The sequence below is a fragment of the Tamandua tetradactyla genome, chromosome 17 (genome assembly GCF_023851605.1).
Source record: "Tamandua tetradactyla isolate mTamTet1 chromosome 17, mTamTet1.pri, whole genome shotgun sequence".
Lineage (NCBI taxonomy): Eukaryota > Metazoa > Chordata > Mammalia > Pilosa > Myrmecophagidae > Tamandua > Tamandua tetradactyla.
The window spans coordinates 17,318,659-17,334,687 of NC_135343.1; the positions used below are offsets into that span (position 1 = coordinate 17,318,659).

At 37.7% G+C, this 16,029-nt stretch overlaps 1 long non-coding RNA gene and 1 pseudogene across 1 annotated transcript; one reads left to right on the plus strand and one right to left on the minus strand.

Moving 5' to 3' along the window:
* The first annotated feature begins 871 nt into the window (after positions 1 to 871).
* On the plus strand, positions 872 to 1,795 carry LOC143661509 (protein FAM118B pseudogene; annotated as a pseudogene).
* Positions 1,796 to 11,239: 9,444 nt separating this feature from the next.
* LOC143661510 (uncharacterized) lies at positions 11,240 to 15,309 on the minus strand. Its single transcript, XR_013164646.1, has 3 exons — positions 15,214 to 15,309; positions 12,626 to 12,821; positions 11,240 to 11,326 (listed from the first exon to the last, which is right to left on the minus strand). It is a non-coding gene; the product is annotated as an uncharacterized LOC143661510 (long non-coding RNA).
* Positions 15,310 to 16,029: the final 720 nt, after the last annotated feature.

Sequence of the window (16,029 nt, forward strand, 5' to 3'; positions counted from 1 at the left end):
ATATATATTTCAGATGTTCAATATATATGTCTATTGAGAAAAAGCAATGAATAATGAATGGCTGGTTTTAACTTTTCACTAGATAATACTACATCTTTCATATGGTTGTCAAGGAATTAGTTACATGGATTATGTTACATAATGAATCACTTATCTGAATGAATAAATAGTTGCAGTTCAAAAAAATGAATAACCTTAATGCAAATCAACATAGTCATTGGCACTTTTTCAATACATCATATATGCTATTGCTTTTAGTTAATTAATGGTCAGCATATAAGGGACTAGTTCACTGTTAACACTTGTGTTCAACCCAAGGTTTAAGTGCTATTCTCAGAATCTATTATCAAAAGCATTTTTTTTGTTTTTTAGAAATCCTAAGCAATTATCCCTTTGAAAAAAATAACAAGCCAAATAGAATATAACACTCCGTCAGACCTAATAAACAGTTCTTTGATTTTCTAATGACCTATAATGACTAGTAGACATCACTGACAACTATTAGACTGACAAATGTTAACAGAACTGTAGTCATATTGTCACCTCAATTCAATACTCTCTGTATACAGGTGTCTTTGTTTCCTAACTCAAAAATTTTCTCCCTAAATTTGCAGTAGGGTTACAGGTTTTCCATTGTTACTCCTTTCAACCCACAGTATCAGGATCCACCTGAAGTTTAATAACTAAGACAGCTACAATATACCTGGGTCAAAAGATAAGGGTAGCTAGTAGCTGCTGCTGGAGCGGTGGTGTTTGGAGGAGAACTGGTGCCTTTATCCCTTAAGGATCAGCCTTGTCTAAGCGACGACTGTTTTTAGCCGTGGGGCTCAGGAGCAGGTTTGAGGTCTGTTGCCAGAGCTAATGAAACTGGATGGCTTCTACAGGGAGCCAGGCCTTTGATATAGACAAAAGTTTTGGATTCTTCAGTGATGGCACACCACCCACCAAAAAGCCCAGGTAGCTGCTTCCCAGCCTGAAAACAAAGAAGCCTCGAGAACTTGTGCTGGTGATTGGCACAGGCATCGGTGCTGCAGTGGTGCCTCAGGTTCCTGCCTTGAAATCCTGGAAGGAGCTAATCCAGCCCTTACTAGATGCTGCCATTGATTTTGATCTTTTGGAAGATAAGGAGAGCAAGAAATTTCAGAAATGTTTCCATGAAGACAAGAACCTTGTCCATGTTGCCCATGATCTCATCCTGAAACTCTCCTGTCCTAGAACGGGCTCAGGAGAAGTGGAAGCTGAGTGTGTTACACATCCATGGAGTCTACACCAACCCTAGTGGCACTGTCCTTCATCCAGCTGGATATCAGAATGTGTTCAGGAACACCGAAGTCATGAGAGAGATTCAGAAACTGTACGAAAACAAGTCATTTCTTTCCCTGGGTTGTAGCTGGACTGTGGATGACACTACTTTCCAAGCACTTTTCCTGGAGGCTGTCAAGCATAAATCTGACTTAGAGCATTTCATGCTGATTGGGAGAGGAGAAGTAAATGAGTTCAAGAAGCTCCAGGAAAACATGCTGGACAAAGGGATTAAGGTCATTTCCTATGGAAATGAATATGCCGATCTTCCTGAATATTTCAAGCGACTGACATGTGAGATCTCCATGAAGGGTAGATCAGCAGGAAGGTGAGAGAAGGTCAACTGAATGGCTCCTCCACAGCACACAGTGAAATAAGAGGTTGTAGTACATGAGAGGGTGAGAGAAATCACCACCATTAGACCAAGTTGTTTGAGGCTAGGCCTGCCTTACTATGGACAGCGTTTAACAAACTTACAAGAACCCAACACAGCTCCTAGAAAGTACCAAAACCCAGAGGTTTAAAGTTGTGGGTAGAGTGGGGGGAAAAGTTCCAACTTAATCTTTCATGTCAGCTGGTTCTTGATATTCTGCCTGTCTGTTCCAGGACAGGACCCCAGGCCCAAATGCACAGCATCCAAGCCTCATACTTGTGTCAGCACCACAGGCTCAGGTGAACCCTGCTGGTTGTGGCTGCAGCTGCATGAAGGACTTGGGGACTGGAGGCCATGGCCCTTGTTACACTTTTGTACTCGACACTTGGTTTCTCAAATAAGTTTAATGGCTTTTTAAAAATATGACTTGAAGCTCTAGTTTTCTAGATCTTTTACAGTGTACAGTATTTTATGTAACTGAGCTGTATTAAAAGCCTGTTCAATTAAAAAAAAAAAGACAAGGGTAATGGTTCCACTTCCTGTGTGGCAGTGTGAGGAGCCCCATAGACATGTCTCCCAGCAAAACAAGTATAACTGGTAAAAATTATAAAAACAAAACAAAAGTACAGCCATTTAAGGTCTGTGGAAATGTCCTAAGGGCATAAAGCAAAGGAAGAAACATTTAGTCAAGAAAATCTACTAAAACTCAACAAGAACAATGAGAGTCTGTAGCACTCAAGTCATGACTCGTTCTCTCTCTACTCCCCAGCCCAGTATGAGAGAAGCTTTATCCCAATGGATGTGGTCAAGAAGATGGAGCTCTCTCTCTCCATTCCCAAGTAAGGGATATAGTATCTCACCAGGAGGGGAAGGACACCAACATTCTTGTTGCCGCCAACTCTGAGTTCCATAGGCAAAGCTCCATGGTAAGTGTAGCTGAGAGATCTGGGGCTCTCGTCCTCTACCTAACCTCCACACATCAGGTGAAAGCCCTATGTCAGGTATAACAGGTCTAATTTACAGAGCCCAGATTACCCTCTCTGGAACTCACTTGTAGAGAAAGGTTCCATGTTGGGAGGGTAAGCCATGAGGACCAGGGGCATCTATGAAGTCAGTATTTCCCTGATACTAAAATCAGACAAAGACACCACAAGTAAAGAAAACTATAGACCAAAATCTCTTATGAATAAAGATGCAAAAATCCTAAACAAAATACTACAAACTGAATCCAGCAATATACAGAAGAAGGATTATACACACCATGACCAGGTAGGATTTATTGCAGGAATGCAAGATTGGCTTAACATTTGAAAATCAATTAATAGACTATACCACCTTAGGAAAAAAGGGCAAAGACCATATGATCATTTCAGTAGATGGAGAAAAAGCATTTGATGAAATTCTATACTGCTTCATGATAAAAACTAAGAATAGAAGGGAATTTCCTCAACCTGATAAAGAGTATCTATAAAAAACCCACAAGTAATATCATACTTAGTGTTGTAAGACTGAGTGCTTTCTCCTCTTAAGATCAGAAATAAGACAAAAATGTTCACTTGTGCCACTTCTAGTTAAGATCGTACTGGAGAGTCTAGCAGAAGAAACTAGGAAAAAACAATGAAATAAAAGGCATTCAAATTGGAAAGGAAAAAGTAAAACTATTTTCAGATAGCATAATCTTGTATATAGAAAATCCTAAGGAATACATAAAAAAATCTATTAGAATGAATGAGTTCAGCAAAGTTGTAGGATACAAGACCAATGTATAAAAATCAGTTATATTTTAAATGTTTTCAATGCACATTCCAAAAACAATATAAGAAAGCATATCTATTTACAACTGGATCAAAAAGAATAAAATACTTAGGAATAATTTAACAAAAGTATAAAACCTAAACTGTGGAGACCACAAAACATTGTTAAAAGAAATTAAAGTAGATCTAAATAAGCAGAAGGACATCCCATGTTCTAGTTTCAGAGGACTCAATATTAACAATATTAACATTGTTAAGATGGCAATCAATACTCCTGTGTTGGTTTCAAATTGTTCCGCACCCCAGAAGAGCCATGTTCTTCAATCCTCATTCAATATTGTTGAGTGCGATCTTTTTTTATTAAATTGTTTCCATGGAGATGCGACCTACCCAAGTGTGGGTGGGATCTTTCGATTAGGAGGGTTCCATGGAGAAACCATCCATTCAAGGAGGGTCACTTATTGGAGTCGTTTAAGAGGGAACAATTTTGGAAAAAGCTTCAGAGCTGACAAAACTGACAAGAGACCTTTGTTGATGCAGAAGGGAAATGCCTCCAGGGAAGTCTCTTGAAACAAGAAACCAGGAGAGAAAGCTAACAGATGTCACTGTGCACCTTCCCAGCTGACAAATCCTGATTGTCATTGGCCCTTTCTTGAATCAAGGTATCTGACTCTGGATGCCTCAGTTTGGACATTTTTATGGCCTTAGAACTTGTAACTTAGTAAGTTCCCTTTATAAAAGCCAACCCAATTCTGGTATATTGCATTTTCAACAGCATTAGCAAACCAAAACAATTCCATGAATTGATCTTCAGATTAAACACAATCCCTATCAAAATTCCAGCTAGTTTTTGCAGGAACTGACAACCTGAGCCTAAAATTCAAATGAAAATGGAAAGGATCAAGGATAGCCAGAGCAATCTTGAAAAGAAGAATAAAGTTAGAGGACTCACATTGCTGGATTTTGAGATTTATTACAAAGCACAGTAATCAAGACTGTGTGGTAGTGGCATAAGGCATCACTGGCCAATTTATTTTTATTTTATTTTATTTTTTTACATGGGCAAACCTGGGAATTGAATCCAGGTCTCTGGCATGGCAATGAGAATTCTGCCAGTGTGCCACGGTCGCACTGCCCCTGGCCAGTTGATTTTTTATTTATTTTTTAACATTTTTTTAAACATAGCAATATACAAACATGAACATTCTCACCATATGATCTTTCCATTCTTGGTACATAATCAGTAACTCAGAATATCATCACATAGTTGTATATTCATCACCATGATCATTTCTTAGAATATCTGCATAAATTCAGAAAAATAAATAAAAAGAAAAAAGAAAAAAAACTCATACATACCATACCCCTTACCCCTCCCTCTCATTGACTGCTAGTATTTCCATCTACCCAATATATTTTAGCCTTTGTTTCCCTATTTTTTCCATACCCCTTACCACTCCCTTTCGTTGATTACTAGCATTTCAATCTACTAAATTTATTTTAACATTTGTTCCCCCTATTATTTATTTATTTTTAATCCATATGTTTTACTCATCTGTCCATACCATAGATAAAGGAGCATCATACACAAGGCTTTCACAATCACATAGTCACATTGCAAAAGCTATATCATTATATAATTATCTTCAAGAAACATGGCTACTGGAACACAGCTCTATTTTCAGGCACTTCCCTCCAGCCTCTCCAATATACCTTAACTAACAAGGTGATATCTATATAATGCATAAGAATAACCTCCAGGATCACCTCTTGACTCTGTTTGAAATCTCTCAGCCACTGATTGGCCAACTGATTTTTGACAAGAGTACCAAGACAATAAAATGAGGAAATAACAGTCTTTTCAACCAACGTGCTAGGGCAATGCATATCAATGTTCGAAAGAATGAATTGGGACATCTACCTCATTCCATATACAAATTAATTTAAAACAGATCAAAGACTTAAATGAAAGAGCTAAACATTATTAGAAGAAAGCATGGGTAAATATTTATGACCTTGAATTAGGCAATGGTTCTTTAACTATGACACAAAAGTATAAGCAACTAAAGAAAAAATAGATAAATTGTACATCATCAAAATTAAAATGTCTGTGCCTCAAAGGACACTATCAAGAAATGAAAAGACATACAGATGGTGTAACAGGACTAGATACAAAAACTCAAAAATGGACAGCACAATAATACCTAATTGTAAAGTAATCATGTTAAAACACTGAATGAAGCTGCATCTGAGCTATAGGTTTTTGTTTTGTTTTGTTTTGTTTTGTTTTGATTTTACTATTATTACTTTTATTTTTTTCTCTATATTAACATTCTATATCTTTTTCGGTTATGTTGCTAGTTCTTCTAAACCGATGCAAATGTACTAAGAAATGATGATCATGCATCTATGTGAGGATGTTAAGAATTACTGATTGCATATGTAGAATGGTATGATTTCTAAATGTTGGGTTAATTTCTTTTTTTCCGTTAATTAAAAAAAAAAAAAAGAGAAGGGGTAATTGGAGCTGAAGGGATACAGACTGTACAACGGGACTGGATATAAAAACTCAGAAATGGACAGCACAATACTACCCAATTGTAATGCAATTATGTTAAAACACTGAATGAAGCTGCATGTGAGGTATAGGTTTTTTTTTTTTTCTTTTTTTCTTTCTATTATTGTTTTAATTCTTATTCTGTTGTCTTTTTATTTCTTTTTCTAAATCGATGCAAATGTACTAAGAAATGATGAATATGCAACTATGTGATGTTATTAAGAATTACTGATTGTACATGTAGAATGGAATGATTTCTAATTGTTTTAATTCTTTTTTTAATTAATTAAAAAAATGAAATGAAAAGACAATCTATAGAATGGGAAAAAAAAACTTCTAAGTCATTTATCTAAATAATGGATATCTAGAATATATAAGAACTTCTGCAAGGCAAAACAAAAACAAAAACACATCAAAATTTAATAATGGTCAAGGAGTCTGAATAGACATGTCTCCAAAGAAGAACATGAAAAGATGCTCAACATCATTATCTATAAGGGAAACGCAAATGAAAACCATGGTGAGAAACTACTTCACATCCACTAGGAATCCTATAATAATAAAGACAGATAATAACAATATCAGTGCTGACCAGGATGTGGAGAATTTAGAACACTCATACACTGCTGGTGAGAATGCAAAATGGTACAGCTGCTGAGAATACAGTCTGGCAGTTCCTCAAAATGTTAAATATAGAGTTACCATTTTATCCAGCAATTCTACTCTTAGGTATATAAGTAAGAGAAATAAAAACATATGTCCACATACAAAAATGTACATGAATGCTCATAGCAGAATAATTCATAGTAACCAAAAAGCAAAACAACCCACATGTTCATCAACTAATGAATGGATAAATCAAATGTGATACATCTATGCAAAGAAATATGTCAGTAATAAAAATGTGATCTACTGATATTCATGTATGATAACATGAATGAACCCTGAAAACATTAGGCTAAGTGAAAGAATCCAGTCATAAATACCACATATTGTAGATTCTATTTCCATGAAAAACCCAGAATAGGCAAAGCCATCGAGTCAGAAAGTAGATTAGTAGTTGCCTAGAGCTGGACATCAGGGTGGGGTGTGAAGCAACTCTGCTGGGTTTTATTTTGGGGATTGTGAAAATGTTCTAAAATTGATTGTGAAGATGGCTACAGAACTCTGTGATTGTAGTAAAACCATTGATTTGTACCCTATAAATGGTGGCGTTTTATGGTATATGAGTTACAACTCAATAAAGCAGTTATCCAAAAGAGAGAGAGAGAGAGTTTCTGGAGGCAAAATTTTTGTGTGCAGACTGTTTTCTTTGGTCCCGGCCCCATTCACAGGGCCAGCAGACTGGATCAGTGAGGGTTTGGCCAAAGCCCAGAGGAGCTCTCTTGATCCGTGCTTTGCCTTGAGCAATTCATTTTTAAATAACCCTTTGCCAAATTAGACATACACAGTCTAATTTTGCATTATCTTCTCCTAGGGTTTTGATGTTTTTTCTTGGGGATGGGATGGGGCATAGAGGGTATGTTTTTCTCTTTGAAAGATGTAACAGGTTAAGGGTTAATTGCTAGTTTTAGTTTTCTTGGCCCCTGACTTATGTCCATCTTCAAAAACTCTAACAGCTTCCAGTATCAATCACACAGAAGCCAAATTCTCCACGAACTAGGGTGACCTCCCCACTGCTCTGAGGCTCCACTTTTCTTTCTTCAATGGATATGCAGCTTCTGCTCAGTATTCTTAGAGGTCTAGGTGGGAGGGGAATAGTCTGAGGGAATCTTATAACAAGGAAGAAATAGGGGCTTTTCAGCATTTGGTCACCCAGTGCTGCTACAAATTGTGAGGCCAGGGTGGTAGGTTCTGGGGTTGGCTTGCTTGGGAGCTGGCTCAGTAGCCTGGGTTAGGGTAGAGTTCCATAAGTACAGAACAGGAACAAGGGATAACTGGGGGAAAAAATGGGAAGTGAGGGTGGCCCGCAAGTTAGTGGATCAAGTGAGGTGTGAATTTGGAAGACCCTCAATTCCATATTTGAAAAGCTCTATTGGACATGTTTATGAGACTCCCCAGACTCACTCAGCCCCATCTGCAACCTCTTAGCCAATTGCTCTACAATCACCTTGGCTGCTACCCCAAAGTCATGCTACTTGCTGTCTTGAGTGGGGTAAGGCCCAGGCTTCAATGTGGTCTCCATCATGTCTGCTGCAGTGGGAGCCAAAGAAGCTCCAGCACATAGGTCTGATCGAACTGGAGTCATGTAGGCCTTCCTTAGCAGTTGCATAGAAGCCCAGTAGTAAAACCTGGAAATATGAGGGCATGAATTCCTGGTAGGGTGAACTGGAGAAAATGAGAGACAGGAGATAGGAAGGAGACAGCTGACAAACTCCTCTTTCCTATAATCCTTCCACCCTTCCACTGCTATTAGCTAGATTCTCCATAGAGCCTCTTCAGACACAATCCTAGTGGCTAAGGAACAGCGATGTTTTCCTACAAGGCTGTGACTAGCTGCATAATGCAGCACTTTATTTTTGCTTTATCTCCTTCCTGGACTCACCTCCTTTTTTTCCTTGCTCTTTCTGCCCAATAAAACATGAGTACCTAAGTGTATTAGTTTATAAATGCTGCCAGACATGCAATATACCAGAAATAGAATGGCTTTTAAAAAGGGAATTTATTAAGTTACATGTTTACAGTTCTAAGGCCATAAAAATGTTCAAATTAAGGCATTGAGAGAAAAGATACCTTGACTCAAGAAAGGCCAATCTGGGGAGGCACCTGGCTGGCATTTGCTGGTCCTTGTTACTGGTTCTGTTACTTCCAACTTCTGGTGCCAGTCGTTTCTTCTCTAAGTATCTGTGGGCCTTAACTTAGCTCCTCTGGGGCACAACTCGGGTCTCACTTGCTTAGCATCTCATGGGAAGGCACATGGCAACATCTGCTGGTTTCTGCCTCTCCAAACATCCTTGTCTAGGCATCTGCTCTCTCTGTTGGCATTCCAAGCATGTCCAAATGTCTCTGTCTCTGTTGGTTCTGAAGCAACTGTTCTCCCGGCGTCTGAGCTTCCTCAAAAATGTTTCCCCTTTTAAAAGACTCTGGTGAACTAATCAAGACCTACCTTCAATGGGAAGTCACTTCTCCATCTAATCAAAAGGTCACATTCACAGTCAAATGTGTCACATCTCCATGGAAACAATCCAATTAAAGTTTCCACTCTAAACAATAGGTCTGCCCCCACAAGATTGGTTTAGGAAAGAGAACATGGCTTTTCTGGGACACATGATAATTTCAAACCAGCACACTAAGCTTTTTAGAAAATGCTGTTTTCCTATGGTCTGTTTCTTAAGCTAAGACAGAGACCAAGTCCAAACACCAATCTGGAGGAATCAAGGTAAAACATGGAAAACTCAGAAGATTTGGTGAAAATGGAATCAAAATCAGAGGAGGAAAGGAATGAATAAAAGGGGATGAGGAAAGAAAAGGGGGAGTGAGATTCTTAGAAGATTACCATGAATAGTGATGGATACCCAAGGTTTAAATCCTCTGCCCAGGGAGACTTTCATGAAATATTATCATATACATAAATGCATAGTCATAAACTATATGCAATAAGTGAAGGAAAGTTACATGGTACAAGGAGAGCCTGTAACAGTCAACTTGATTTTGTCTGGGGGCTCAGTGAGACATTTTTGAGAAAATACAATCTGGGGAGAAATCCAATCCCTGGGACCTGATAAAGGAGTGGAAGTGAGAGTGAGGGGAGCCATTCCAGGTGAAAGGAACAACATCTACAAGGCTTTGTAGTGAGAGGGGACAGGCTGCGCTTGGCGAACGGTAAGAAAGTACCCCTCCTATAGAGAAAGGTGCCTCCCAGCCTCAGCAGTCATACTTGTAAATCTCTTCCCACAATAAAAAATCTGTTGTACAACTTAACCCAGAACCACTACACGTGAATAAACACACAAATGAAACAAAAGTATCACGAAACAATACTTATTCTTACTGTACGTAGTTTTACTTCTGCTATTTTTCTACTTCATTCTATTAAAAAATGCTTATAAAGTACTAAATTGATTTCATGACCCACCAATGGGTCAGAATCCATAGTTTAAAAAAATCCCAGAACATAAAAGGCTGAAGTCCCATGGAACGAAAGGTAACAGGAGTTCGGAAACATGCTTTAAAATGGACAAAGGCTCTAAACTGACAATTTGCAAAAGAAAAGCAAATAGTCAGTAAACATAAGAAAGGCCAGTCCATCTCACTTGTAAGCAATCAGGAGAATGTAAATTAAAAACAGAATCTACCTTTCTTCTTTCAGATTATCAAAGATTGAAAATATGATCATATTGGTACTGACAAAAGTATGGTAAAAAAGGCTTTCTGGAGTGTGACTCCATAATACCTACTGACGATTAAAACATGCATATGCTTTGAGAGAGCAGTGCTGCTAGAACAATTCACCAAGATGTTCAACTATGGCACTTATTATAGAAGTTTACACACATGTGATAAAACTATTGAGGAAGACTAATTCAGAAAGATGTTCATGGATATTGTTAACAGAAAGAAGTTCTAGGTCAGTATAAATAAAATGATCCCATTTTGTTAAAATCTTTACTGATGAATGACTTCATGTAGAAAAGGGGCTAGAATATACACAAAGTAAAAAGCAATTACTCAGAAGGCCCAGCCTCTCCAGAATATCAATTAGTTCCACCCCCCGACCCCATATTATCGCGCCCCTTTCAACATGAAAAAGCTAGAATGGGCATAGCCCAAATACCCCTAAAGAGTGGAAGAAAGATCAAAGGTGATGGTGTAGTTATACAGAGAAAGTAGGGTTTAACAAATGAGTGTGATTGCTGAATCAGTATATTGATATTTCTTTTACCTTAGAGCAGCTAGAGGTAAAAATCTAAAATTGTAACCCATACCAAACCTGAAATCTGTTCTACAACTAATTGTTGCAATGTGCTTTGAAATTTATTGCTTTTTTGTATATATGTTATTTTTTATAAAACAGAAAAAATAAAGTCAATTGTGACGATGAAAAAAAGAATAAATGAGGCAACTTAAAAAAAAGGCAATTAGCTTTGTTTTCCATCTTTTGTATTTTTACATTATTTGTACTTTTTACAGTATATGTTTTCAATCAGGAAAAAAAATCATGAAACAAGATTATGACAAAATGACCTATAAATAATTTCAGATGATTCTGGTCAGTACTACTACAAGTAAAGTGATAGTTTATCTTACTAAAATAATCACTTGTTTATTGAAGTAGCAAATTACACCAAACTTGACCAAATGGGCATTTTAAAGTTTTAGCTTCATGGGATCACTTTCACCCTGTGAAGGAAAGAATTTGAATAAATCTTAGATTTGACTTTCACTGGTGCCACCTTCATTGCTAAGAGATTTAAACCTGGGAAGCAGGTGGGTAAATGTCACATGATCAAAGGACTAATCACTGGGACCTGAGAAAGACATTCAAAGACTTGCTCCCATGGGAGAAATTTCCCTATTGAAAACCTGGCTGCAAGTACAAGGAGGTAGAAAGTTTCAGAAATGGGAAACTTTGAGTAACAGGCTGTTGTTCATCTGTTATTTGATTGCTTCTGCAAAATACTGAGATCATCTGGAGACTTACATTTGGCCTAACTGATTAGATAAAACAGTATTCTCAAAACTTGGTACAGCAGGCATCCTGGCTATTCCACTGCTCTCTCCCCTCCCTCCCACCATCTCTATATCATCATTTGTATCTTTAAGTTTGGATTTTGCTGCTATGATTGAGCTACATATTTCAGGCCAGTCATATTAGACAGGCTATTCAGTTATGATAAATTTTCTGGTATCAGAGCGTTTCCCTGTGATATTTAGGCTAATAATGTATTTCCTTTCTTAAGCATAAGAATTTTCTCCTTTAAAACATTTGGCAGGGAGTGGGGAGCATATTACAATCCTTATTTAGTTTCTTGGTATGAGGTAAGAGAACTGCAAATCTTTTCTGGGGGTGGTTTTAAAATTGATTTCTAAAAAGGCAATTTTTAGTGCTGAAAACACCAGAGTCTGCTTATCCCACTCTCCCCTTAAATAACAATTCCAGCTTTCACGCACAGAATCATCCTCACCATATAAAAAGAGTGAGTGAGAAGAAATCTATACCCTTCTTCCTGTGGAACAGACTACTTTGGCAATAAGCCCAGTCATTCATGAGTTCTCCATGATCTGTTATTTAAATCCAACTCATTATGACTGACTCTAGGCAGGAAGCCAAAATAAAAAGATTGGCTAAATATATTTTTTGGTTTTTCTATCCTGTACCTTCTCTCCGTTTCCAATTTTAATACAAGGGACAACTCTGAGGTCAGAGTTAAATATACAGACACCCCAACATGAGAACTCCATTCAAAGGATCCTATGGCTTCAAATGAGATGGGATGCCACCATATTCCGAAGTAAACAGCACCCAAGTTCACTCCAAAATGCCCATGATATATAACTTAAATATTCTTTGCTGTAGCTTAAATGCCAACTCCTCTAGATTGAAGATATCCTCAAAAGATGCTACCTCAGTTTTCTAGGCTACTTAAAGCAAGTACTATTAAATGGTTCAGCTTGAATAATGGTAATTTATTAGCTTACAGTTTTGAGGCCAGGAAAATGTCGAAATCAAGGCAGCATCAAGGTGATACTTTCCAAAGACTTGCTGCCAGTGATCCTTGGTTCCTTTGCCACATGGCAAGAACACAGAGGGATCTGCTTATCCCTCCTCTCTCTTCCTGGTTTGGCCTATTTCAGCTTCCTGTTTCTGTAGCTTTCTTTTAGTCTGAATTTCATCCTGTTAAAAAGAGACCCATTCTGATTGAGGTGGGTTACACCTTAACTGAAGTAGCCTCATCAAAAGGTCCTACTTGCAATAGGTCTACATCCGCAGGAATGGATTAAATTTAAGAACCATGTTTTTTGGGGATGATGCCTTATTCACTACAGATATCTTATTCATCTTGTCTGCAGCCCCTGACAACTGATTGTGGGTTTCCACTATGTCTTCAGAATGGAACTTCTGGTCCTATAGGCTGTGTTTCCTCTTTCTGCTTCCATTCTACAACTGTGGCTATTCAATTACTTCTCAAAGACTTTTTATGTTTGCCTGTAGATCTTTTATGATTTTATTTATGTCTGATCTATCTGGAATTTATTTTTGTGTGTGGTGTGGCAATACAGTTTTGCCCCAATCAGAAATACTACTTTTAACATACAATTAATTCCCATTGATTTTGAATTGCTTTATTCCACTCTTCTGCAGGTCATATTGTTTAAATGATGCAGTTTTAGAGTATAATTTAATATCTTGTAGGGCAAATTTCCCCATGTACCATTCCTCCCCCAATTCAATTTTTCTTTTAAAGTATTTATTTGGATTTTTCTTCAATTACTCTTTCAGATCAATTTCATTGCTAATTTAAGGTTAAATGAACAAACATACAAAAAAAAAGCCTATTGAAATGATTGGAATTTTGGCAAAAGCTGATGTATGAATTCATTTTAGGAGGATTGATCTTCCTCTAATACTGTCTTCTAACCCAGGATTATATACATCTTAATGCATTCTGCTCTTATTTTATATTCATTAGGAAAGTTCTAAAAGTTTTCTTCATATTGACCTTATACATTGCTTATTAGATTGTTTCTAGGTATTTAATATTGTTTGCTCCCCTCAAATCAGAATTCTGTTTTAATAAATGGGTACCTTTATTCTATCATATTGTTTAAAGAAAGCTGTGGACTTTTTTTTATTATTGTGTAATATATATACAAAGCAAAGAAAGAAAAAAGCAATAGTTTTCAAAGTACTCTTCAACAAGTAGTTACAGGACAGATCCCAGAGTTTGTCATGGGCTATCATACCATCATCTCCAATTTTCCCTTCTAGCTGCTCCAGAATATAGGAGGCTAGAAGGAATAACTTTTTTTTATCATCACAACTGATTTTTTTGTGTGTGTGAAAGTTAACATATATACCGAAAAGCAACAAAATTTCAAAGTACAGCACAACAATTAGTTGCAGAACAGATTTCAGAATTTGGTATGGGTTACAGTTCCACAATTTTAGGTTTTTATTTCTAGTTGCTCTAAGATATTGGAGAGTAAAAGAAATATCAATTTAATGATTCAGCAATCACATTCATTTGTTAAACCCTACCTTCTCTTTATAACTCTACCATCACCTTTGATCTTTCTATCCTACTCTTTAGGGGTATTTGGGCTATGGCCATTCTAACTTTTTCGTGTTGGAAGGGGCTCTTAACAATGTAGGGTAGGGAGATGGAACTAGCTGATATTATGGAGGGGCTGGGACCTCTAGGTTTGGACTTATCTTGTCCAGGGCCCCACCTGGAAGTTGCAGGTTTCTGGAAAGTCATCCCAGTGCATGTAACCTCTGTAGAATCTTAAATGTTGTTCTAGGTGTTCTTTAGGATCGACTGTAATGGTTTTGGTTGGGGGTTGGCAAGTTATGATAGCAATGTCTAACTGAAGCTTGCATAAGAGTGACTTCCAGAGTAGCCTCCTGACTATTTGAACTCTCTCAGCCACTGATACTGTATTAGTTACACTTCTTTTCCCCCTTTCTGACAGGATAGAATTGTTGATCCCATAATGCCAGTGCCACACTCATCCCCAGGAGTCATCTCCAGCTGTGGACTTTTTTTGAACATTATTTTATATATCATCCATTTTATTGAATTGTTTAATTAGAGCTATACTTTTGCATGTATTCATTCAATTAATTAATACTTACTCAGCAGTTGTCATAAATGGCATTACTTAACGTAAGAAGATATAGCAGGGAACAACACAAACATACTTTGGGGAATATACTTGGCTGTAAAAGGATCCATCCCTCCACACCCCCATACCCACCCCCACCCCCAATGGCCAAAGCAAAAGAAGGGTTTTTTCTCATACAGTAAAGACTAGCAGATAAGGGCTGTTTTGGTGAGTCCACAATAGCAAGACAGATTCAGGTACTTTCGAGCTTTCTGCTCTGCAGTCCTTATTGAGTGGTGTCACTATTCAACCTCCAACATCTTATTTATATTCCAAGTAGGAAGGAGGGCAAGTCCAAGGCAAAGGATAAGGAAAGTATGATGGCTGAGTGTGACAACCCCTATACCCCCCACCCCCATTTTCTAGTTTTCCTACAATCCTACCCCATAACTTCTGCTTACACTCATTGACCAGAACTGGATCACGTGGCCACATCAATCTAGCAGAAAATGTAGATTTTTAGCCATTTTACTGCTCCCCTCAAATCAGAATTCTCTCAATAAGGAAGACAGAATGGCTACTGAAGAGGCATCTAGAAGGCCCTGCTACAATAAAACAAAATTCTTGCTCTTATGGAAAAGTTCAAAATTTATAGCTGAGTCTCTAGGATTTTTAACAACATAGTCCTTAGACCTCTACTCTAATTTACATCCACTTATTCCAATGTTGATTTTATTTGATCTCATGGCTCTGAACACAGTTATATACTGATGATTACCAAATTTGCATTTCTAGCCCAGCCCTCTCCCCTGAACTTCAGATTCAAACAGCCAGCTGCCTAGCTGACATCTCCATTTGGATATCTAATGGGTACACCAAATTTAGCCTTTCCAAAGTAGACTCCTTCACCAAAACTATTCCTCACAGCCTTCCCCATCTCAGTAGAAACTGATTCCACACTCTGGTTACTTAGGTCAGAAACCTAGGAGCCATCTTAGACTCCTGTTTTTTGTCCCACATCTTGCAACCAAAAACCAAGTGAATCCTGTTTGGCTCTACTTTCACCTTCAAACTATATCCAGAATCCCAATCCTACCAGTTCTCACCATTTCTACCACTCACATTTTGCCCAAGTCGCCGTTATTTTATGCCTGCGTTACTGCAATAGCCTCCTGAAATCATTATCCATACACATAATCTTTCCTGAATTATCAGTTTCTTGATTTCCTCTTCTCTATGATCTATCTTATCCTACCCTCTGTTACTTATCCCCACGT